Genomic DNA, 9,109 nt, shown 5'->3' with positions numbered 1-9,109 from the left:
ATTGAAAACTTTAACTAATGATCTAACTACTGCTCTGATACAAGAATGATTTTGCAGTACATCACAATCATAGACTTTTGTAGACACAGTATGGACGCAGCCATCTGTTTATGATTAGTCTACTGTATAATGAATAAAAAACTCCTCGCAGCCTGGATGGTGGAAACTAGATCCAGGGTATTCATTTCTACTTCCCGAATTCGTACGATTCTATCCATGCGAATAAATGAGTTGATGTCGAGCATGATAGAAACCACTTGATTACCAGTCAATGATGTAAACCGTTAACAAGTGTGAGAGAGACCACCAGTGATGTCAATGGTTCTCAAAGTACCCAGTACAATCCATGAAATTTGAATGAATGAGTTGATGTCGAACACGTCACGGAATCCTTCGATCGAAAGTCAATGATGTAAACTATCGTCAAAGGCGAGAAACCTGCCATTGATGCATGCAGACTTCAAGGTACTGTCGATTTCTAAGTCATATTTCTAGATAATGTGCTGATGTCGATAGAAAGTGACTCGTTGCAGGCAAGCCCACAACACGAAATCATTGTTCAAGTTGAAGAAATGTTGCTGTAAGGACTGACTCAGGGATGGTCAAATGGATGACAAGTATTTTGCATATGAATGGTTTATTTGCAGAGACCTCTTGAACACATAACGACACGACAGATGGCTTGGTGACGATTGACCCAAAGTTAATACCTGGAAATGGTTGAAGACTTTCAAAGTGGTTTGGTCAACTTTTAAGGCAAAGGATTTCCCAACCCAGGTGAATGAAAAGTGTCGTGTTCAAGAGCGGTGATAAGGTTCTTCTGTAACAAAGGATAACAAATCGGTTCATTCTTCTCTCTTTTCCCCCACCATTTCTGGCAAGTACCTCTTTATTTTTTACAAGCTTGAGGAGGATAACATATGCTTGATTATAAGCTCATCCTTCGGATGAGTCCAACTTAGTTTAGATTCGGACCCTAAGAAGGAGTGGTCTGTTCCTGTTTGTAATTGAACGGTCCTTTACTGTAAAATTTTAACGAGTCCAGTATAGGAGAAACTCAGCATTTTTCATTTTTAGAGAGTCTGAAAAAACTAAAGAAGACTCCAAGGTGAACTTTTTCGTAAATTTGTGTCTCCCAAGCCCGAAAAAGTATAAAATAATACCTGAGAGAACCGCTTGATCTCGCGACCAAGGAGTACTTTCATGATTAGTGTCTCTGACCTGAAAAGTAAAAAGCGATCAAGGACACGTCGTTTTATTTCCGTATCGAGTTTGAAACGACAAAAACCCGGCAATCTTTTCCTGTTTTTACGGTCAGAAAAGAGCTATAAGGGGACCGTCTTTTAGTTCCATTTTAACGAGTGTAAAAGAAACGCTCGGCAATATTTTCATGTTTTAGGAGTCAGAAAAGAGCTTAAAATATGACTCTGATGTTTTGGTTCATGAAAAATGATGATTTTACTCTAAAGTCCTTTTGTCCTGCACAAAAACGACACATTACTCATACCTGTTTAAGATGGGTAAAAATACATTGAAAAATGTCCTTTTATGGTGAAAAATAAACAAACTTAGCATTCATTCATCCAAAAAACCTATAAAAAGACTTTTTACCATGTCATTTTTACCATTTTACTGTTGAGGTTGAGAAAAGGGCTTTTGACAAGAAAACTTCCGAATCCGACCGTCAGAATCGAGCGCCGTCTCTTTCAGGTATTTCACAACATCCTCCTCTTCAATTTCATCCGTTTAGAATTTCATTTCAAGTTTTAGTTTGATTTTTTGGAGGGTTTAGGGTTTTAAAATGCATTTCTCGGGGGACGCAGGTGCCCCATGGGCGACCCGCGTACCCCGACTTTTTCGTATATGGGAAAAAGGTCAGGGTACGCAGCCCGCCTTCAGGACAGTTGCGTACCGCCGCTCTGTTTTCTGAACGCGGGGTGCGTACCCCGTGAAATGCGGATTTTGAAACCCCAAACCCCAATTTTAACCAATCAAAATTTGTTCAATGAATTCTAATTGTTGTTTTTTGGTGTGTAGGTCACTCACCATGCTAGATTGGTGTGAAAGAGAACACGAAGACGTTGATTTGGCCGCAATAGGTCATCAACCTTCTAGTGATGCGTTAAAGGCATGCGGTCTCTACAAGTACTGGGCCATACCTGGCATGAGGGCCCAGGTGCCATTCTTAGAGTGGCTGGTTGAAAGGTGGAATATTCAGGATCAATGTTTTTACATCGGAGAAAACCAACTCGAGATAGAGTCCTCCGACATATACTTTCTCACTGGCTTGCCTAACAGGGGCGAGCAACTCTCTCTATTCGGGACTAGGCCGGGTGGCCAATCCCTTGCTAGTCTCCGGCTACAGTGGTGCAACAATGAAAACCAGGAGAAGGGGATAGAAATCAAATACATATCCCGACCTGAACTCATGGTAATTGCCTTTACAGTTACCATAATTTGCGGCGCTGCCGCTTTGCACATAGCCACTGGATCCCAAATGCGGATGGCTATAGATTGCTTCCAAGGCACCATTTTCAACTGGTGCGATGCTGTGTTGGCCAATATGAAGGGCCAACTAACCAGGGCAAAGAGAGGACAACTGAAGACTTTTGGATATGGGCCTTTAGTTGTGAGCTTTGCCTTAGAGAGAGTTCCAATGCTGATCCCCCAGCATCTTACAGTTCCAGTTGGGGCTCCTCAGGAGCCTAAGTTGACGAGATGGGTTGCGGTAATGGCCCGGCATCCTGACGAGGGAGCAGCAGTTGTTCGATTTCCTGATGGTTACTTTCACTGGCTGGAGGGCCAGGTCTTTGCGATTCAGGATGTTCTGTATGCCGGAATGGATTTTCGCAATGATCCGGACATGGTTCTTCCACAGGGAGAACAATGGGACGACAGAGGTAATTCATTCTTCACAAGTTTTTAAATTATGTATTTTTTTTGTTTTTTATATATCGTCTCAAAACTGACAGCACAAATTTTCAAAATGCAGATGTAGGTCCACGGTGTCCGGCCAACCTCCGGGCTTTTGAGAGGAGAGTACCAGCTATACGAGCACCAGCCCCACAGGATGCGGCTGCAGAGACCTTAGCCGAGCTGGAACAGGATCTAGAGCATCTGACGGCGGATATACCAGAGACCACTATAGATGACATTCCTATCCAACTTCAGCGCTACGTGGTCGCAGTCCCAGGACCTTTCAGGAGGTTTCTGTGTAGGGTAGCGCGGGCAGTGGTCTCGTATAGAGAGCACCACCAATGATTGGCTAGTCACTTTTGTAGACACATATGACATTTTTGGTTTTTTGTACTTATCATTTTTTCCGATCATAAGGTGTTTTTCAACCTATGATCGAAGACAATGTATATTTTTGACACACTCCTATCTATATATATCATTATTACCGACTTATTTTGTTAAACATGTGTGATGAAATGTTTATAAATTTACATTTATGATTGTTACAAATGTTTATTTAACATTCGAGACGCCATTGCATCTGCTAATGTATTTAAAGATCTTGGAATATGCTGATATTCAATGTAATCAAATTCACGTTCCAAGAGACGCACCCTCAAAAACAATCTTAATAACACTGGATTTCTAATGGCACAGACTCTATTAAGCTGTAATACAATGAGTTCAGAATCTAACCTCACTATCAAACTCCGAATCCCAAATGAAATAGATTTAGATAATAATTCAATCACTGCACTGTATTCTGCAATGTTGTTTGTTGTTTTACCGAGGCTTACCCCATGCATAGAAACTAACTCGTCAGAGGGCGAATAGATAACCCAAGCTGCGGAAGAGATATTCCGTGTACTACGACAAGCACCATCAGCAAATCCAATGTACGTTTGGAGAGGCGTCGACATCTGCAATATCAAGAGTAAAACCAAGATAAGCCAGAATAACGACAAAAACACACTCTTTAAACTAAGCACACAACCTAAACTAAGCAAACATACCAGCTAGAAAGAAAACTAACCTAACTAGAACTAACTAAATCTCCATACCCACCATTTAAGCATAATACCTCTTAAGGTAAAGTCCATTTCTGGGCTTACCCAAAGAGTCCCCATCAAAATCTACCAGCTCATAGGCCCCTTTTGCCAGCTTTCGCTTGACAATGTAAGGCCCATGCCACATGGGAACGAATTTTCCAGCACCTAATTTATCGTTAGCTTGATCATATAATAGCACTAGGTCTCCTTCCGAAAAATTACGAGGGGTCACGTTACGGTCATACTGAGCTTTCATCCTTTTTGCGTGAGTCTCGATTGCCAAAGCAGCATCACGTCGAGTCTCATCTAATTTAGCTAAGTATAATAGACGCTTCTCCTCTTCGGAAGTAGCTGGGAGTAATTCGATAGCCATTTGAAGTGATGGGATTTCGCATTCAATGGGCAACACTGCTTCCAAACCATAAACTAGTTGGAAAGGAGTGAACCCTGTTGATGTTTTTACTAAGGTTCGATACGCCCAAAGCGCTGAGAATAACATGTTGTGCCAATTCGACCGATGAATACCAATGATTCGTCGGATCATGATAACTAGAACTTTGTTGATGGATTCAACCAAACCGTTTGCTTGAGGATAATAAGGAGTAGAACTATCATGGTGTAAACCAAGCTGGCTTGTAAGTTCTGTCATCATAATGTTTCAAAAATGGCGCCCATGGTCAGTGATTATCGCTTGTGGGACACCAAACCTAGCAATAATATGATTGAATACGAAAATCGTTGTTGTTTTGCCGCTTGCCTCAAATGTAGGCATCGCCTCGGCCCATTTAGTAAAATAATCAACCGCAAGGATGATATACGCATGCCCCCCGGCCGAGTGAGGGTTACAAGTAATAAAATCGATACCCCATTTAGCAAAAGGACCAATGGAAATTATAGGGTGGAGAGGAGCAGGTGGTGCGCGCATCTTGCGATCAAACACTTGGCAGTTGTGGCATTTTCGGACTGCAATGATACAATCTTTAAACATGGACGGCCAGAAATAGCCAGCACGCAACACCTTCTGAGCTGTGGCATACCCAGACATATGACCGCCACATGCTCTAGAATGGCAGTCATTCAAAACCCTTTCTGCCTCTTCATGAGTTAAGCAACGATGAAAAACCAAGTCCGCCCCACGACGATAAAGAGTATCTCCAATAATTCTGTATTGTTGGGACTGGAATCGAATTTTCCGGCGTTCCGACTTTGAAGCTTCGGGCCGAAAGGATTGGGTTTGGAGATAAACGATTATATCCCCATACCAAGGATCTAAAGTGCTGATAAGAAACAGAGATTTGTCCGCAATGGGTTCCTCTGCCACAGTCTCCGTGTCAGCACGCGGGAAGTCACACATCAATTCCGCAAAAACTAAGGATTTCTTAGACTTGGACTTCTCAAACTCCAAATCGAACTCCTGCAGGATAACAATCCATTTGGAGTACTTGCCCCCTAGCAACTGTTTTGTCAAAATATAGATCATAGGGTTGCAATCCGAAATCACTGTAGTTTTACGGAGGAGAATGTAATGACGAAAATGCTGGACAGCCTGAACAGCTGCCAGGGCCAATTTCTCCACATGCGAATATTTTAGCTCAGTGGGATTTAACGTCCTACTAAGATAATATATCACATGTTCCGTTCCGAATTCATCTTCCTGAACAAAGACCATTCCAATGGTGGAGTGGGAGGCGGCGAGATACAAAAAATAATCCTGGTTGTAGTTGGGAGGATGCAGCAACGGTGCATGGGTCAACGCGTGCTTAAGTGCATCAAAAGATTTCTGAGCTATCTCATCCCAAGAAAATTGAGCGTTTTGTTTCAACAACCGGGTGAAACCCTTTGTAACCTCGGCGTAGTTAGGAATGAATCGACGTAAAAAGTTTGCTTTCCCTTGCAAACTTTGGAGTTGGCGCAAACTCGAAGGAGGAGGCAATTTGATGATGGCTTCGACCTTCGAGGGATCGACGCGGATACCGGCTTTTGAAACGACAAATCCTAGCAATCGTCCCACTTTTATGCATAAGACACATTTGTGTGGGTTCAACCGAATTCGATAATGCCGAAACCTCATAAAAATAGCGCGTAAGTGGACAAGGTGATCAACTCGATGTAAAGAATGAGCAGGCAAATCATCGAGATACGGTTGCACAATGTGCTTGATGTCGTGAAACGCGTAAGACATTGCCCGCTAGAAAGTGGCTCTGGCATTCTTAAGTCCGAAAGGTAATTTGCAATAAGCAAATGTCCCCCAAGGACAAATGAAAGCCGTTTTTGGTTGATCGGCAGGTAGAATATTGATTTGGTTGTAACCGGAAAAACTGTCCATAAAGGAAAATATTTCACTGCCGGCACAATCATCAATTATTTGATCGATATAGGGTGTAGGATAGTTGTCTTTTGGACAAGCATTATTTATATTCCTATAGTCGATACATATTCTTATTGTTCCTTGTTTCTTGTTAACCGGAACAATATTCGATACCCAATCCGTTAATGGGATCGGATAAATGAAACTTGCTTTCAATAGCTTCTCAACTTCTACTTTAATCGCAGCCGCTTTCCTAGGGTGTATCTGACGCAGACGTTGCCGAACGGGTTTAGCGTCCGGGTAGGTCTTGATTTCATGAACAACAATGGAGGGATCAATTCCTGGAATTTCCTCATAGGACCAGGCAAACACGTCGCGGAATTCTTGAAATAGGACCTTGTATGTTTGAATTTCGTTATCTGTACACGAGGCACCTATATGAATGTTTTCAATAACTCTGGTTTTGACTGAAATGTCGATGGAAATAGTTTGGGAAATGTTTCCCAAATTCAACTCTGAATCAGGATGTTTCATGGGATTCTGAGCGTCCTTGACATATTCAGCTGTAAAACTTGATGAAAAATCATTTTCAAAGTCATCAGCCTCAGGTAAAAACGAAGATCTATGATGAAGATCTTCCCACGGTAGATCGTCTACACTTAGGATTTCGCGAAGTCGTTCGTCAGATGACACAACTTCGGGAAACATTATTCGTTCTGAGGTTGATGTGAAAAGTGATTCCTCACGGACCACATTCATTTGGTCGATTTGGGTTGAACGCGGGTCGGTAAAAGACTGCACGGCCTCATAAGCAATTTCATATGGACTCTGTTAGTGTCGGATGATGCCCTCCATCAGTGATCAAAACAACTCTTTGCATATGCATAAGTAGGTGTCTCATCGATGTCAGTTTTGCATTCCATTAGGCATGCCATAAAACTGATGGAGGAGCTGGTCCTTGTTCCCTTCTTGGCTTTGCTGGATCAGGTCATATCAGTTAATGAACTTGTATCACGCTTGCTTTGTCTTGTCTTGAAGTCCAAAGTCTTAGGTCTAGGGTTTCAGTCAAATGTCATTGCAAGATCATGAGTCAGAGGTCCATGGGTCCCCAGCAAGCTGGAAGGAGGTATGTAAATATGTTTCATGGATATTTTCATCAGGTACAGCTCATTTATACCTTGGATTTAAAAACCATGTTTTTAAACCCAAGGTCATGTGAAATTTGCAAAAAATAAGGAAAATTTTCAAAATTCTTCAAAATGCCAGCAATAACCCTGGTCTCCTCACTAGAGTCCATCAGATGGTCAACCTGCAAAAAGAACGGAGTTAAAGCACTCAATAGATCAAATTCAGGACAAAGTGAACTCAAAACAGTGTTAAAAGTGAATGTCAAAACAAAAACATTAGAAAGTGGGTTTGGTAAGTTAATTTTTTCAAATTGGGCCTATAAAGAGTAAATTTCCCTCTAAACAGCCTCATTATGCATTTGAGAGCTTGCAAAAACGAGTAAGAGGTCAAAAGAGGCGATTTGCAGAAAGTTGGAGTCATTCTCAGGGGCGCGACCACTCAGGCTCAGTGCGCGACCAGTTGGGTGGGGCGCGACCCATCTGCAGTGTATTTTTCTAAAGGGTGCGACCACTCAGGCAGGGCGCGACCACTCAAGCTGTCTTCTACAGAACCACTCCAAATCGACTAAATCGCCCTCTTTCTTGCTCAACTGATCGAGGTAGGGTCTTCTAGTGCGTTTAAATGCTTGAAACATGAAATGATGGGCTTGCATATATATGTTTATCACCAAGAAATGTAAGGAGAAATGGATTTGGGTGATTGCTTGCTCATGTAGGCATTATGCTAGGGTTGATGTTTTTTCAAGGCTTTAAATCCCTATTTATTCCTTCCTTGTTTCCTATTAAATTCACAAATGTCATAATATGTTTATATCTTATCTCATTTGCAATAAAAACTAAATCTCTCATCCCAAAATTCATAAAACCCTATCCCTCCCCCAAATCCCTTTACAAAACCCTAATGCCCTTTCATGTATTCTACCCAAACCCTAATACCCTCCACACGGCAAGGAAAATAAATGAACAACAGCAAGGATAAAAAATGTTCTGTAAAAAGAGAAAAGAGCAATAATATGGCAAAATGACCAAATAAAAAAAATATGTTGCTGTGCATAGTCATTGGAAAATAGAAGACACACTGCTGTTGCATATCCATAGCAAAAACAAGAAAAATGCAGCTGTGTATATGTATAAAATGGACATATTGCTGTAAATATTGTTTGCAAAAGAATATTTTTGTGTCTCCCCAAAACCAAGCCCTGTTTTCCCCTCTACCCCTTCCCTAAAATCCTGTTCAATTAAGATCCCTGTTCCCTTATGACAAGATGTAAAAGAAGCCTTGTTCCCATATGACTAAATGTACATAAAATCCTTTGAAAAACACTGTTTACCTTATGATGTACATTGAAAAAAACAAAAAACTCAAAGGAGCAAGCTATCTATGGTGTCCTATACTCCTGTTGCAAATGCATGTCCTTTCCCTTGATGACTATCATACGTATTTTCCCTAATAAAGTATTTCTTTGCAAATGATTTCCTAATGATGGAAGATGAGATGATATGTTTGACATTTTGTGAATTATCCCTTAAAAATCCCTGTTTTTACATATTTTCCCATTCCTTATTAAAAATCCCTCCCCTAACATTTCCCTTATGATTTTTCCCCCCTTGAAAACAGCATACTTCTCAGCATTTTTGCAGGCAAGGGCAACAGTTTACTCTATCTA

Source organism: Pinus tabuliformis, chromosome Q (assembly GCF_031772625.1).
Source record: "Pinus tabuliformis cultivar Carrire ecotype Pingquan chromosome Q, CPIR1, whole genome shotgun sequence".
Classification (NCBI taxonomy): Eukaryota; Viridiplantae; Streptophyta; class Pinopsida; order Pinales; family Pinaceae; genus Pinus; species Pinus tabuliformis.
This window is presented reverse-complemented; position numbering follows the sequence as displayed.